Source organism: Tachyglossus aculeatus, chromosome 14 (assembly GCF_015852505.1).
Source record: "Tachyglossus aculeatus isolate mTacAcu1 chromosome 14, mTacAcu1.pri, whole genome shotgun sequence".
NCBI classification, from domain to species: Eukaryota; Metazoa; Chordata; class Mammalia; order Monotremata; family Tachyglossidae; genus Tachyglossus; species Tachyglossus aculeatus.
Genome location: NC_052079.1, coordinates 19,090,156 through 19,105,721, shown reverse-complemented (window position 1 = coordinate 19,105,721; position 15,566 = coordinate 19,090,156). Strand labels below are relative to the sequence as shown.

The 15,566-nt window shown below is 43.6% G+C and overlaps 1 protein-coding gene across 3 annotated transcripts in view; it reads right to left on the bottom strand.

The window, feature by feature from the left end:
• LOC119936658 (RAB3A interacting protein) overlaps positions 1 to 8,970 on the bottom strand; it is a 38,471-nt gene extending 29,501 nt beyond the window's left edge. Inside the window, exons 1-2 of one of the 3 annotated variants that reach the window (XM_038756117.1) lie at positions 8,896 to 8,911; positions 4,903 to 4,960 (exon numbers count right to left, since the gene is read on the bottom strand). The gene's annotated coding sequence lies outside the window, so the exon portion shown is untranslated. Of the gene's footprint in view, positions 1 to 4,902; positions 4,961 to 5,973; positions 5,993 to 8,895 lie in introns of those variants that run through there. The other 2 variants (XM_038756116.1, XM_038756118.1) reach the window with 2 other exon arrangements.
• Positions 8,971 to 15,566: the final 6,596 nt, after the last annotated feature.

Here is a 15,566-nt window from a genome sequence, read left to right as displayed (position 1 = left end):
CATTCTTACTGGAACTGGCCACTCTGATCCATGTAGTTATCTTGGGGGCTGACAGGATTGGCGCAGCAGGTATTCCCAACAAGCACAACACAACTTTCCCACTAACTTTTCAGCCCCTACCTTTCAGGGTGGAGAACTTCAAAACAGCTTCTTAGAACAAGTTCTATCTATCTACCCGGGCATAGTACGGTGCCCGGCCCATCGTAAGCGTTTAACGAATGCCATTAAAAATTTAAAAAGAGCTGGAGAAAGTACAAAGAACGGCAGCTACTATGAAAAGGAGAATGGAGAAGTTTCCACAGATGTCGGGACTCTTCAGGCTGAAAAGGTGGAAGCGTGACTGAAGTCGGCCGGGAATGTCGGCTTATTGTTGTGTCGTACTCTTCCAAGCACTTAGTACAGTGCCCTGCCCACGGCAGACGCGCAATAAATACGACTGAATGGATGAACGTCTGCAAAATCCTGAAGAGGATAGACAGGTTGAACCCGGAATTGTCACTTCCCAAATCCCACAGCAGGCAAGCTCCAGGGCTCGAGAAGGAGAGGAAACATTTCCTCACGGAGCAGATGGTAACCGCATGGACTTCGTTACCACCAGCAGTTCGGCAGGTTGAACTCCTCGGTAGGCTCAGGTGGGGTTTGGATGGATATAAGGACAAGCATAAAGTTAGGAACGTCACGGGATGTTAGGTGCACATTCCGCATCGATCAATCAGTGATATTTAATAATAATACAAGGGCGTGGGTTCTAGTCCTGGCTCCGCCGCTTTTCTGCTGTGTGACCCTGGGCATGTCACTTCACTTCTCTGGGCTTTAGTTACCTCATCTGTCAAATGGGCATGAAGACTGTGAGCTCTACGGGGGCCGTGGATTGTGTCCAACCTGATTACCTTGTATCTACCCCAGTGCTTAGAACGGTGCCTGGCATATATTAAGCACTTAACAAGTACCATAGGGGAAAAAAACAAAACAATAGGCAAGAAAGTTGCTGAGGGATGTTTTCCGTTTCTTGAATTTAAATAGAGATTAAAGTACATCCGCGAATAGACACTTGTGGAATATGTGTATAGTTCATGACACAGCTAGTGAATACCATGGTGATTGAAACTCTGAAACGTATGACTAATAGAAGAAACCTGCTTAATTCCCAAGGACAAATGTCATTTTGAAGACTGAAACAAGTATTTTAGAAAAAAAACCTTTTCGAAGTTTGTATTGTCAGGTAATTTTAAGTTTTATTATGAATACTCAGCTTCTCTCCTAGTGTGGGAGTTAACATTCTTGCTGAACCCTACATTATGGAAAGTTGGTGTTATATGCGCAGTAATTTCTCCTGACATCACAACGAACAATCACTTGAAGAATGTTCTATCTTCAACTATTTGTGACCAACACAGATCATGCCAAAAGATACGATAGTGGCACAAATTTAAATGAAACACTTTTCACACTCAGTTGTGAATGAAAAAAATCAAAATTGGAAGTTACAGTAACTTTTCTGTGAGGGAAGAATCCTCAAAATAAAAACGGTTGTATGAAAGCGAAATGAGAAATACAAACAATACAAATTGGAATCCAGGCAGACCTTAGACTTTCTATGAAAACTGTTTCCTGAAAATGGCGCCTTCCGTTGAACTTTGTAAATGAAAAAATGAAGGTGCCCAGGGGTACCAACTTTTCATTTTTGATTAAGGGTGTGGGGCATTAGGGTGAAGAGCATTAAGTGGGTGGAGCAACAAAAGTTGGACACTGAAGAGGCAGGGGAAAATACAGAGGGGGGAGGAAGGGAAGAATACTGTAAATTCCTCGCGGGCAGAAATGATGTCTTTTGTTTCTATTGTCCTCTCCCAATAGAGGGAAGAGAGTTCTTCGTGAACAGCAGATGCTCAATCATACATTCATATATATAATTTATGTACAAGGATATATAGGTAGGAATACACATGAATGTAGGACCCAAACCCAGAAACATGAACACAAGGGGGTTACACACACAGACACACCCACACAAACACACACTTGCAGGTGCTCCTGGAACAACAAACAGAAATATAGTCATCAGTAGACTGTAAGCTCCTTGGGGGAGGGAATCACATTGCCCAGTCCTGCTGGACTGTACTTTCCCAAGCGCTCAGTACAGTGCTTGGCCCACAGGAAGTGCTCAATAAATACCACTGACATTTATTGATCAGTACAGCAGTGTTAATCCTCACCCCGCAGGCCCAGGGCTAATTGATTCTGCAGGGCCTCTGGCTATGACGCCTGATGTTCATCCATTCATTTCGTTCAACTGCATTTATTGAGCACTTACTGTGTGCAGAGCACTGTACTAAGCGTTTGAGAGAGTACAATCTAACAATAAACAGACAAACTCCCTGCCCACAACCAGTTTACAGTCTAGAGAAGGAGACAGACAACATAAATAAGTTACAGATGTGTACATAAGTGCTGTGGGGCTGGGAAGTTGCGGGGTGAATCAATCAATCGTATTTATTGAGCACTTACTGTATGCAGAGCACTGTACTAAGCGCTTGGGAAGTACAAGTTGGCAACATAGAGAGACAGTCCCTACCCAACAGTGGGCTCACAGTCTAGAAGGGGGAGACAGAGAACAAAACCAAACATATTAACAAAATAAAATAAACAGAATAGATATGTACAAGTAAAATAGAGTAATAAATATGTACAAACATATACACATATATACAAGTGCTGTGGGGAAGGGAAGGAGGTGAATGAAGGGAGCGAGTCAGGGTGACGCAGAAGGGAGAGGGAGAAGAGGAAAAGAAGGGCTTAGTCACGGAAGGCTTCTTGGGGGAGAGATAGGACTGACAGCCTTCTGTCTCTCCCCACTCCAGTCCATACTTCATGTCCTGAACGGTTTTTTTTCCTTCAAAGAAGTTCAGGGTATGTCACCCGGCTCCTCAAAAAATTCCAGTGGTTGCCCATCCACCGCCGCATCCAACAAAAACTCCTCACCGTTGGCTTTAAAGCACTCAATCAACTTGCCCCCTCTTACCTCACCCTCACTACTCTCCTTCTACAACCCAGCCGGCACACTTGGCTCCTCTAATGGCAACCTTCTCACTGAGCGCTCAATAAATACGATTGATGATGATGATGATGATGATGTGCCTAGATCTCACTTATCTCATCACCCACGTCCTGCCTCTGGCCTGGAATGCCTCCCTCCTAAAATCTGACGGACAGTTGCTCTCTTCCCTTCAAAGCCTCACTGAAGGCACATCTCCTCTTAAGGGGCCTTCCCAGACTAAGCCCCCCACTTTCATTCGTTCGATCGTATTTACTGAGTGCTTACTGTGTGCAGAGCACTGTACTAAGCGCTTGAAAAGTACAATTCAGCAACGAACTTTCCTCTTCTCTCTCTCCCTTCTACGTCACCCTTTATTCTTCCCCACTCCCAGCACTTCTGTACATCTGTCATTTATTTCCCTGTACAGATGTCTGTCTCAAAATCCGTTGTGGGCAGGCGATGTGTCTGTTTATTGTTATAGCGTACTCTCCCAAGCACTTAGTACAGTGCACACAGTAAGAAATCTCACTGCCAGGAACATTACTGTGGAACCCACAAGTCAGCATTATACTATAATCTTAATCAATCGTACCTGAATACTTCAAGACAATGTATACTGATTTGTTACACAACATAAAATGATATCACATTCACATACATAAGGTTTGTTTCACCTACTAGTTTTTGCCCTTCACCCAAAAAAGGAGAATGATTCTATTCCGAAATCACGCAGATGTGGCAAAAGACTACAATTTGTTTACAAAGAAACAGGAAAAATGACTAGACTTTGAAAACTCATTTTTAAAGATCTGCCACATATGACCTGATACTTAAAAGGTGCTGACTTCTAAAAAGCAGTTTCACCTCAAATAATGTTCCCTTCAAACTTATTCAATACAATTTAAGCATTATTTGTACTTCAACATGATACTGCTGAGTATCCATTCGTTATTTATTGGACACACAGTGCTATCATAAATTATTTACCGCTCCTTTCACAATGCAATATATTAAGCTTGATGTGATAAGGCAGCATCCCTACAAGTCAGAAACTTAAAGTCCAACGCTTTGTCAAGCTTACTAAAAACCTGCTAAAGGACTGATGAATACAAAATGATCATTTTCTCTAAATGGCAGAGAGTAACAGTATATGACTTTTCAGGGCACTATGAAAAATACTAAAGAGAAATAAAATCATGGTGGGCTCCCTCTGCTCCCTATGCATAATCATTATTTATAATGATATTTATGAAGCACTATGCAGTATAAGTTAATATAGATAAGTGTCCCTGTCCCACACAAAGCTCAAAAAGACATTTTATCCCCATTTCACAGGGGAAGAAACCGAAGCAATGAGGTTAAGTGACTTGCAGAAAGTCACACGGCAGACAAGTGGTGGAACTGGTTCTAGAATCCAAATCTCCTAGCTTTTAGGCCCATGTTTTTACAACTAAACCATGCTGCCTCCCAATCCCTTAATCCCACGTGTAATTACCACACATTGCTGGAGGTAGAGACGGATAAAGCGAAGGCACGAGACAATTAAAAAAAAATTAAGAAAACAAGACTTACCAGGGAAGACACCAAATGCCAGTTTACTAATACTCCCAGTTTTCCTAAAACCCAGGGGATCCCATTCTCATAGCGACCCTCACTAGCAAACCCTCCCGGAGTCCGTTGTCGGGAGCCGTGCATATTCACAAAGCCCACTTCTCCCGACACCGTGCGGTCCTGTATCCAGATGGGATCATGTTGCCAGGCAAAAATGTCCTAACTCTGTAATTTCCAGCCAAAAGGCATGGCAGGACTGGATTTATTTTAGACATTCAAGACCAAATCGATTGTGGATATTCAAATATTTCCTATACCTGTGTGGGGAAGCAATGGATGCTGAGACCGGATTCATGCTGAGACCGGATTCTGGACCTAGGACAGGGACCAAAAAGCATGTCTGAAGCCACTAACAGTGCTTCGCACATAGTAAGCACTTAACAAATACCATCATTATTATTATTCTGAGCAGAAAGGGGACACAAGGAGAGCCTCCCATCAATCAAAAGAACCAGATGTGGAGCAGGTGTTTAGTTTCTTCCAACCTGCCCCCAAATGCCAACGTAAATTCCAACACTTACTCCAAGATAACACCCATTTTTCTTTTTACCCATAAATATATATGAACTCCTAGGAAAAAAATGAATAATTTACATATAGATTAAAGTCAAAAACAAACTATCAAAAACAGTGACCTTCAAAAAGAGATTTGTCACCCCATTTACAAACATAATTCCTGTGTTAACAATTTTAACACTCGCCGGTGTAATAAAATGAACAAATTTTTTTTAAAAGGGACGTTGTCTTTTTTAAAATAGATAAATGATACATCATGCTATTTTGTCACAGCATGATCAGTCCATGTCAACATCCCTTACAGAAGAGGATGGCTAGAAAAAAGAACGCAGAGTAATAGCAAATTTTCCTCTAATTTCTGGAAGTTCAAAATGAATTGGGATTGTCACACAACTCCACACTTTGACTCTAAACTAGTAAGATATTGACCTTTAAAAACCACTCAGGTCTTTTCTTACGCACGAAAGGTATGCTTACAAATTTCAAAAACAATTAGCCTATAAACGACCCCCGGGGTCCCAGCAAAATCTTCTCCTGAAACTACGGGAAAAATAATCACTTTAACCAAGCCATTCTGGGGGCAGCCTCCCAATTAGCAAGGTCAAATTTGGGGTTCCTAAAAAAAGTCCCTCTCACCTGGAGATCGCCTCCCTTAAAAGTCGGAGACTCACCCTTCCCAAAACCAAAATACGACTATGTTAACACGGGAACTTTCGGAGCGTAAAGCGGTTTGTGCCCCCTGAATAAAAAGACATGAAAAAAAGATATATGGAGCCAAATAAATAATCACCAGCACATTCCTCTTTGCGTACCTGAAACCAGTGACTTGATTTGATGTCGCCAGGCTACATCTGAGGAGGTGAAGGTCGACACATATTTATTACTCTATTTATTTATTTATTTTACTTGTACATATCTATCCTATTTATTTTATTTTGTTAGTATGTTTGGTTTTGTTCTCTGTCTCCCCCTTTTAGACTGTGAGCCCACTGTTGGGTAGAGACTGTCTCTATGTGTTGCCAATTTGGACTTCCCAAGCGCTTAGTACAGTGCTCTGCACATAGTAAGCGCTCAGTAAATACGATTGATGATGATGATGATGACTTTTATAGGATCTGCCGAGACAACCTTTCACCCTTTCGTTAAACACGTGATTTATTTTCTTCCCTTTGGTGATGGTGGGATGGGGAAGGGGTCCCATGGCAGGGACAAGCAGCATGGCACAGTAAATACAGCACGGGCCTGGGAATCAGAAGGTCATGGGTTCTAATCCTAAATCTGCCACTTGTCTGCTGTGTGGCCTTGGGCAAAAGACCTCCCTTCTCTGGACCTCAGTTGCCTCATCTGGAAAATGGAGATTAGGACTGTGAGCCCCATGCAGGGCAGGGTCTGTGTCCAGCCCGATTTGCTTGTATTCACCCCAGCGCTTAGTACAGTGCCTGGCACCTAGTAAGCGCTTAACAAACACCACAATTATTAATTATTATTAACACATACAGACTGTGCTCCATCGCAGATTCATTCACTCAATCGTATTTACAGAGCACTGTACTAAGCGCTTGGGAAAGTACAATAGGACAATAAACAGGGGTATCCCCTGCCCACAACAAGCTCCACACTGCGAGCTCACTGTGGGCAGGGAATGGGTTTGATGTTATACTGGACTCTCCTAAGTGCTTAGTACAGTGCTTTGCACACGGTAAGCACTCAATAAATATGATTATTATTATTAATTATAACAGTCATAATAATAATACAGGAGGACTAGATTAGATTAGATCCCTCCTGCCTGATGGGGAGGGAAGGTTGGAGGGGTTAACTGGGGGCAAAGTCACGTAGGAGGGTGCAAACTCCTGAGGGATAAACACATAGCCCTCTTCATTCAATAGTATTTATTGAGCGCTTACTGTGTGCAGAGCACTGTACTAAGCGCTTGGGAAATACAAGTTGGCAACATATAGAGACGGTCCCTACCCAACAGTGGGCTCACAGTCCCCAACCCCCTAAACACACACACACACGCTGAAAAGCATTAGGACCTAGTAGACAGAGCGTGGGCCTAAGTCAGAAGGTCATGGGTTCTAATCCCGGCTCTGCCACCTGTCTGCTGTGTGACCTTGGGCGAGTCACTTCACTTCTCTGGGCCTCAGTTCCCTCATCTGTCAAATGGGGATAGAGACTGTGAGCCCCACATGGGACAGGGACTGTGTCCAACCCCGATTTGCTTGTATTCACCCCAGCATTTAGTACACTGCTTGTCACATGGTAAATGCTTAACAAATTCCAGTTATTATTACCAGCTTAGATCCACCCCAGTCCTATGTGCTAGGCAATATATTAAGTGCTTAACGAATACCACAATTATTAGGATCCGCTTGGATCTAATCCAGTCCTTAGTACAGTGTCTGGCACACAGTACGCGCTTCACAAATACCACAATTATTATTATTATTATCAGCTTGGATCTATCCCAGTTCTTAGTACAGTGCCTGGCACAGAGTAAGCGCTTATCAAATACCGCAATTATTATGATCAGCTTGGATCTAACCCAGTCTTTAGTAGAGTGCCTGGCACATAGTAAGCACTTAGCCAATATAATTATTATTATTATCAGCTTGAATCTACCACAGTACAGTGCCTGGCACATAGTAAGCACTTAGCCAATATAATTATTATTATTATCAGCTTGAATCTACCACAGTACAGTGCCTGGCACATAGTAAGCACTTAAATACCACAATTATTATTATCATCTTAGATCCACCCAAGTCCTTAGTACAGTGCCTGCCACATAGTAAGAGCTTAACAAATACCACAATCATTATGATCAGCTTGGATCCAATCATCATCATCATCAATCGTATTTATTGAGCGCTTACTGTGTGCAGAGCACTGGACTAAGCGCTTGGGAAGGACAAGTTGGCAACATACAGAGACGGTCCCTACCCAACAGTGGGCTCACAGTCTAAAAGGGGGAGACAGAGAACAAAACCAAACATACTAACAAAATAAAATAAACAGAATAGATATGTACAAGTAAAATAGAGTAATAAATCTGTACAAACATATACACAGGTGCTGTGGGGAGGGGAAGGAGGTAAAGTGGAGGGGATGAGGAGGGGGAGAGGAAGGAGGTGGCTCAGTCTGGGAAGGCCTCCTCCTGGTCCTTCTTCTCTTTCATCATCATCATCATCATCAATCGTATTTATTGAGCGCTTACCGCGTGCAGAGCACTGTACTGAGCGCTTGGGAAGTACAAAGTTGGCAACACATAGAGACCGTCCCTACCCAACAGTGGGCTCACAGTCTAGAAGGGGGAGACAGAGAACAAAACCAAACGTATTAGCAAAATAAAACAAATAGAATAGATCAATCAATCGTATTTATTGAGCGCTTACTGCGTGCAGAGCACTGGACTAAGCGCTTGGGAAGTCCAAGCTGGCAACACATAGAGACAGTCCCTACCCAACAGTGGGCTCACAGTCTAGAAGGGGGAGACAGAGAACAAAACCAAACCTACTAACAAAATAAAATAAATAGAATAGATAGGTACAAGTAAAATAAATAGAGTAATAAATCTGTACAAACATATATACAGGTGCTGTGGGGAAGGAGGTAAGGCGGGGGGGATGGAGAGGGGGAGGAGGGGGAGAGGAAGGAGGGGGCTCAGTTTGGGAAGGCCTCCTGGTCCTTCTTCTCTTTCTTTCTCCTGTCTTTCTCCTCCTGCCGCTCACCTGAGGCCCCTGTGGCGACCGTTTCCCTTGTCGGGTGGCTTGGTGGCCCGGTGGCCTGGTGGCCAGTGGCCCAGTGGCCAACCAGGCTTGTGGCTGTGTGGGCCGCACGGCCTGTCCTGCTCACGCACGGCCTACGCACGCACGCACGGCCTACGCACGCACGCTCTTGCTCACGCACGGCCCACCGCCAGAGCAGGCACGGACTGCGCCTGCGCGGATCGGGGAGGGGGGGGCCTGGATGGCGCCCTGCCCCTCTTCCCATCTCCGTGGAGATGGGGGCGTGGTCTGAAGAGAAGGTGGGCGTGTCCTCGGAGATGTGGGCGTGGCCTGTCGGCCCTTGGCGCCGTCGCGCCCCCTAGCGACGGGCGGCCCTTCCTGCAGCCCGCGCGGTTTCCACCAATCAATCAATCAATCAATCATATTTATTGAGCGCTTACTGTGTGCAGAGCACTGGACTAAGCGCTTGGGAACAGCACGTGACCGGGCGGTCCCACCGGAGGACTCGCCTATTCATCCCTCCATCCATCCATCATTCATTCATTCATCCATAATAATAATAATAATGGCATTTATTAAGCGCTTACTATGTGCCAAGCACTGTTCTAAGCGCTGGGGAGGTTACAAGGTGACCAGGTTGTCAACTTGTCGACTGTGTGACTTTGGGCAAGTCACTTAACTTCTCTGGGCCTCAGTTCCCTCATCTGTAAAATGGGGATGAAGACTGTGAGCCCTACGTGGGACAACCTGATCACCTTGTATCCTCCCCAGTGCTTAGAACAGTGCTCTGCACATAGTAAGCGCTTAATAAATGCCATTATTATTATTATTATCATTATTATTATCAGGTTGTCCCTCGGGGGGCTCACAGTCTTCATCCCCATTTTACAGATGAGGTCACAGGCCCAGAGAATAATAATAATAATGATAGCATTTATTAAGCGCTTACTATGTGCCAAGCACTGTTCTGAGCGCTGGGGAGGTTACAAGGTGATCAGGCTGTCCCTCGGTGGGCTCACAGTCTTCATCCCCATTTTACAGATGAGGTCACTGAGGCTCAGAGAATAATGATAATAATAATGATAGCATTTATTAAGCACTTACTATGTGCCAAGCACTGTTCTAAGCGCTGGGGAGGTTACAAGGTGATCAGGTTGTCCCTCGGGGGGCTCACAGTCTTCATCCCCATTTTACAGATGAGGTCACTGAGGCCCAGAGAATAATAATAATTCATTCATTCATTGATTCAATTCATTCAATTGCATTTATTGAGCGCTTACTGTGTGCAGAGCACTGTTCTAAGCGCTCGGGAAGTACAAGTCGGCAACATATAGAGACGGTCCCTACCCAACAACAGGCATTTACTGAGTGCTTACTTTATGTGGAGCACTATGCTAAGTGCTTGGCCACATACAACACAATAGAATTGGCAACACAATCCCTGCCCACAGAGTTTAGATAATAATAATAATAATAGCATTTATTAAGTGCTTACTATGTGCCAAGCACTGTTCTAAGCGCTGGGGAGGTTACAAGGTGATCAGGTTGTCCCTCGGGGGGGCTCACAGTCTTCATCCCCATTTTACAGATGAGGTCACTGAGGCCCAGAGAATAATAATAATAATAATAATGATAACATTTATTAAGCGCTTACTATGTGCAAAGCACTGTTCTAAGCGCTGGGGAGGTTACAAGGTGATCAGGTTGTCCCTCGTGGGGCTCACAGTCTTCATCCCCATTTTACAGATGAGGTCACTGAGGCCCAGAGAAGTGAAGTGACTTGCCCAAAGTCACCCAGCTGACAGTTGGTGGAGCTGGGGTTTGAACCTATGACCTCTGACTCCAAAGCCCGAGCTCTTTCATTCATTCATCCATCCATCCATTCATTCAATCGTATTTATTGAGTGCTTACTGTGTGCAGAGCACAGTACTAAGCGCTTGGGAAGTACAAGTCGGCAACACATAGAGACAGTCCCTACCCAACAGTGGGCTCACAGTCTAGAAGGGGGAGACAGAGAACAAAACAAAGCATATTAACATCCATCCATCCATCCTGGCTCAGTGGAAAGAGCCCAGGCTTGGGAGTCAGAGATCATGGGTTCGAATCCCACCTCTGCCACTTGTCAGCTGTGGAACTTTGGGCAAGTCACTTCACTTCTCTGGACCTCAGTTCCCTCATCTGTAAAACGGGGATTAAGATTGTGAGCCCCACGTGGGACAACCTGATCACCTTGTACCCCACCCCCAGTGCTTAGAACAGTGCTTTGCACATAATAAGTGCTTAACAAATACCATCATTATTATTATTATTCATTCATTCATCCATCCATTCATTCACTCACTCATTCACAGAGAAGCAGAGTGCCTCAGTGGCTAGAGCCCGGCCTTGGGAGTCAGAGGTCATGGGTTCTAATCCCACCTCTGGCCCTTGTCAGCTGTGTGACTTTGGGCAAATCACTTCACTTCTCCGGGCCTCAGTGACCTCATCTGTAAAATGGGGATTAAGACTGAGAGCCCCACCTGGGACAGATTCATCATCTGGTATCCCCCAGCGCTTAGAACAGTGCTTTGCACATAGTAACCACTTAACAAATGCCATTATTATTCTTCCTTTCTTTTATTCACTTAATCACATTTATTGAGCGCTCACTGTGTGCAGCGCACTGTACTAAACACTTGGAAAGTACAATTCGGCACCAAATAGAGACAATCCCTACCCAACAACTGGCTCACAGTCTGGAAGGAGGGAGACAGACGACAAAACAAGTAGACGGGCATCAATAGCATCAATATAAATAAATAGAATTATAGTTAGTGGCACGTCATAAATAAAATAAATAGAAGAATAAATATGTACATATTACACAAGTGATGTGGGGCAGAGAGGGAGGTAGAGCAGAGGGGGTAGGGGCATTCATTCATTCTTTCATTCATTCTTAATAATAATAATAATAATAATAGTAATAATAATGGTACTTGTTAAGCGTGAATCCACGTGGCTTAGAGGTAAGAGCACGTGGAACTACCTGCTTACCTTGTATCTATTCCAGTGCTTTGAACAGTGCTTGGCACATAGTAAGCGCCTAATACCATTATTATTATTATTATTACTATGTGCCAAACACTGTTCTAAGCGCTGAGGTAGAAAAGGTTAATCAGGTTGGACACAGTCCCCGTCCCACATGGAGATCACACTCCTAATCCCCATTTGACAGATGAGGGAACTGAGGCCCAGAGAAATGAAGTGACTTACCCAAGGTCACACAGTAGACATGTGGCAGAGCCCGGATTAATATCCCATGGTGAGCGCTTAACAAATACTGTGAAAAAAACAAACGCTGAAATATTTGTCCTGCACACTCAGATTTCTTCCCAAGTTAATTGTGATTGCTGTCTTGACCTTTTAACAAAATTCTTCCTTTTCCTGTAGCAGTAGCATGGATAACTTTGGGATGGAGCTGAGGAGTGTTATGTTGCCAACTTGTACTTTCCAAGCGCTCCGCACACAGTAAGTGCTCAATAAATACGATTGATTGTGTTGTTCAACTTTTATCACAAAGTTAATAAGGGACGGCCAGAAAAATTAAACAATAAATCCTTTACTATAATGAACGCTGCCGATTCAGGGAACCTGCTTAGAAATGTTCTGGCCCAATAAAGAAGGCTCTACAGAATTCAGAACTGCCGTGGTAATGGTTTTCAAATTCGGTCAAAAGCATTATCTGTCCCTTTTGGTTCCTGAATGACGTGTCCTACTTGGAAAACCCGAGCTAGTGGTTTGAATGCAATCACGAAGAAGAAGCCTGGGCAGGTGGGAACGCACATCGCGGCCCAGCTGGATTCCCGGGAAAGGTCATCAAGTCCGGAAATGTCAGGATGGAAAGGTATTAACTATGTAGGGCAAGGAGCAGATGGCGGAAGGCAGAAATTCTGCTCAGAAACACACCTGAGATCTGTGGTTTCATTTAGGCTACTTAGAATTGCGGTATTTGTAAAGTGCTTACTATGTGCCAAGTACTCCAGCGCTTAGAACAGTGCTTTGTACGTAGTAAGCGCTTAACAAATGCCATCATTCTTCTACTGTTATAAGCACTGGGGTGGTAGGAATTACAATAATAAAAATTCTGGTTTCTGCATCATTCTTCTACTGTTATAAGCACTGGGGTGGTAGGAATTACAATAATCAAAATTCTGGTTTCTGCATCATTCTTCTACTGTTATAAGCACTGGGGTGGTAGGGATTACAATAATCAAAATTCTGGTTTCTGCATCATTCTTCTACTGTTATAAGCACTGGGGTGGTAGGGATTACAATAATCAAAATTCTGGTTTCCGTTCAGCACCTACTATGTGCCAAGCGCCGAACTCAGTGCTGGGGCACCTACAAAATAAACAGGTCCCACGTGGAGGTCACAATCTAAGTAGGAGGGAGAACAAATATTGAAATCCCTCCCTACTCATTCCAGAGAAGCAGTGGGGCTCATTCATTCATTCAGTCGTATTTATTGAGCGCTTACTGTGTGCAGAGCACTGTACTGAGCGCTTGGGAAGTACAAGTCGGCAACGTATAGAAACGGTCCCTACCCAACAACGGGCTCACAGTCTAGTAGGGGGAGACGGACAACAGAAAGATCTGCGGTAGGCACAAGTCAATTAGAACAGGTACTAAATCCCCATTTTACAGTTGAGGAAACTGAGGCTCAGTGGAAAGAGTCCAGGGCTGGGGGTCGGAAGGATCTAGGTCTTAATCCTGGCTCTGCCAGTTGTCTGCTGTGTGACCTTGGGCCGGTCACCTCACTTCTCCGGGCCTCAGTTACCTCATCTGGAAAATGGGGGTGACACAGGGACTGTGTCCAACCCAATTACCTTGTATCTATCCCAGTGCTTAGAACAGTGCCAGGCACATAGTAAGCACTTAACAAATACCACAATCATCATCATCATCATTTTGCAGATGAGGTCATTGAGGCAGAGAGATGTGAAGTGACTTGCCTAATAATAATAATAATGAAAATGGCATTTGTTAAGTGCTTACTGTTCTAAGCGCTGGGGTAGATACAGGGTAATCAGGTTGTCCCACGTTTGGCTCACAGTCTTAATCCCCATTTTCCAGATGAGGGAACCGAGGCACAGGGAAGTCAAGTGACCTGCCCAAGGTCACACAGCAGACAAGTGGCAGAGTCAGGATTAGAACCCATGTCCTCTGACTCCCAAACCCGGGCTCTTGCCACTAGGCCATGCATCTTGTAGCGAGGGAATCAGAACGTGAACCACTTCAGAGCCAGAGACCTGAATTCTGTGGAGAGATTGGACTGAAGCAAAATCACCATCAATCGTATTTATTGAGCGCTTACTATGTGCAGAGCACTGTACTAAGCACTTGGGAAGTACAAACTGGCAACATATAGAGACAGTCCCTACCCAACAGTGGGCTCACAGTCTAAATCACTCACCAAATAACTCATTTTCTTAGTGCAGTATCTAGAAACATAATGGGAACCTTTCTGAAATTTCTCCTAAATGTACCTAGCATTGACAGCTCAGACTCATGGGCCTATTTTATTTCCAGATACTGCATGACCAGTGCAAAAGGGAAAATGACTGTATTCCCTAAAATAACATAAAATAGGACTCTGCACTCCTTCTGTTTGCAAGTTGAGCACAGTCCTAAAATAGGTAAAAATTAACCCAGTAAAACAGGCCTGCTCGTTGTTGGTTTGTTGTAAAGTGTCCAACAGATGAAGAAATCAATGATTCAGAAAAGTTTGCTATTGTCTCCTTCAGGAGGTGAACAGGAAACAGATAAGAAATGTGGCCTGTCCGTAGGCCCTGCCACTCCGTTTTGAGATTCTGGCAATCATCCACGCATCTATTATTATTAATAATAATAAATAACAATAATATAATATTATAAAATATATTGTAATAATAAATCAGCGCTTGGAACAGTGCTTGGCACATACTAAGCACTTAAATGCTATCATTATTATCATTATTATTATTATAAATCACTTGTGTTTACTGAGCGCTCACTGTGTACAGAACATTGAATTAAGTGCTTGGAAGAGTACGGTATAACAATATAACAGACACATTCCCTGCCCACAGCAAACTTGCAGTCTACAGTTTATCTTTCACATCCTATTCAGCAACAAGGCACTTCGTGCTAATATACTAGAGATGACATTATTCATTCAATCATCATCATCATCATCATCAATCGTATTTATTGAGCGCTTATTGTGTGCAGAGCACTGTACTAAGTGCTTGGGAAGTACAAGTTGGCAACATATAGAGACAGTCCCTACCCAGCAGTGGGCTCACAGTCTAAAAAGGGGAGACAGAGAACAAAACCAAACATACTAACAAAATAAAATAAATAGAATAGATATGTACAAGTAAAATAAATAAATAAATAAATAGAGTAATAAATATGTACAAACATATATACATATATATAAATATATATATATTTATATATATATATTGTATTTATTGAGCGCTTACTGTGTGCAGAGCACTGTACTAAGCGCTTGGGAAGTACACGATAGCAACATATAGAGACCGTCCCTACCCAACAAAGGGCTCACAGTCTAGAAACGGGCTCACAGTCTGGGGGTCTAGACATTATCTATGCTAAATAAAGCCGGCATTATCCATATTAAACGGAGTGA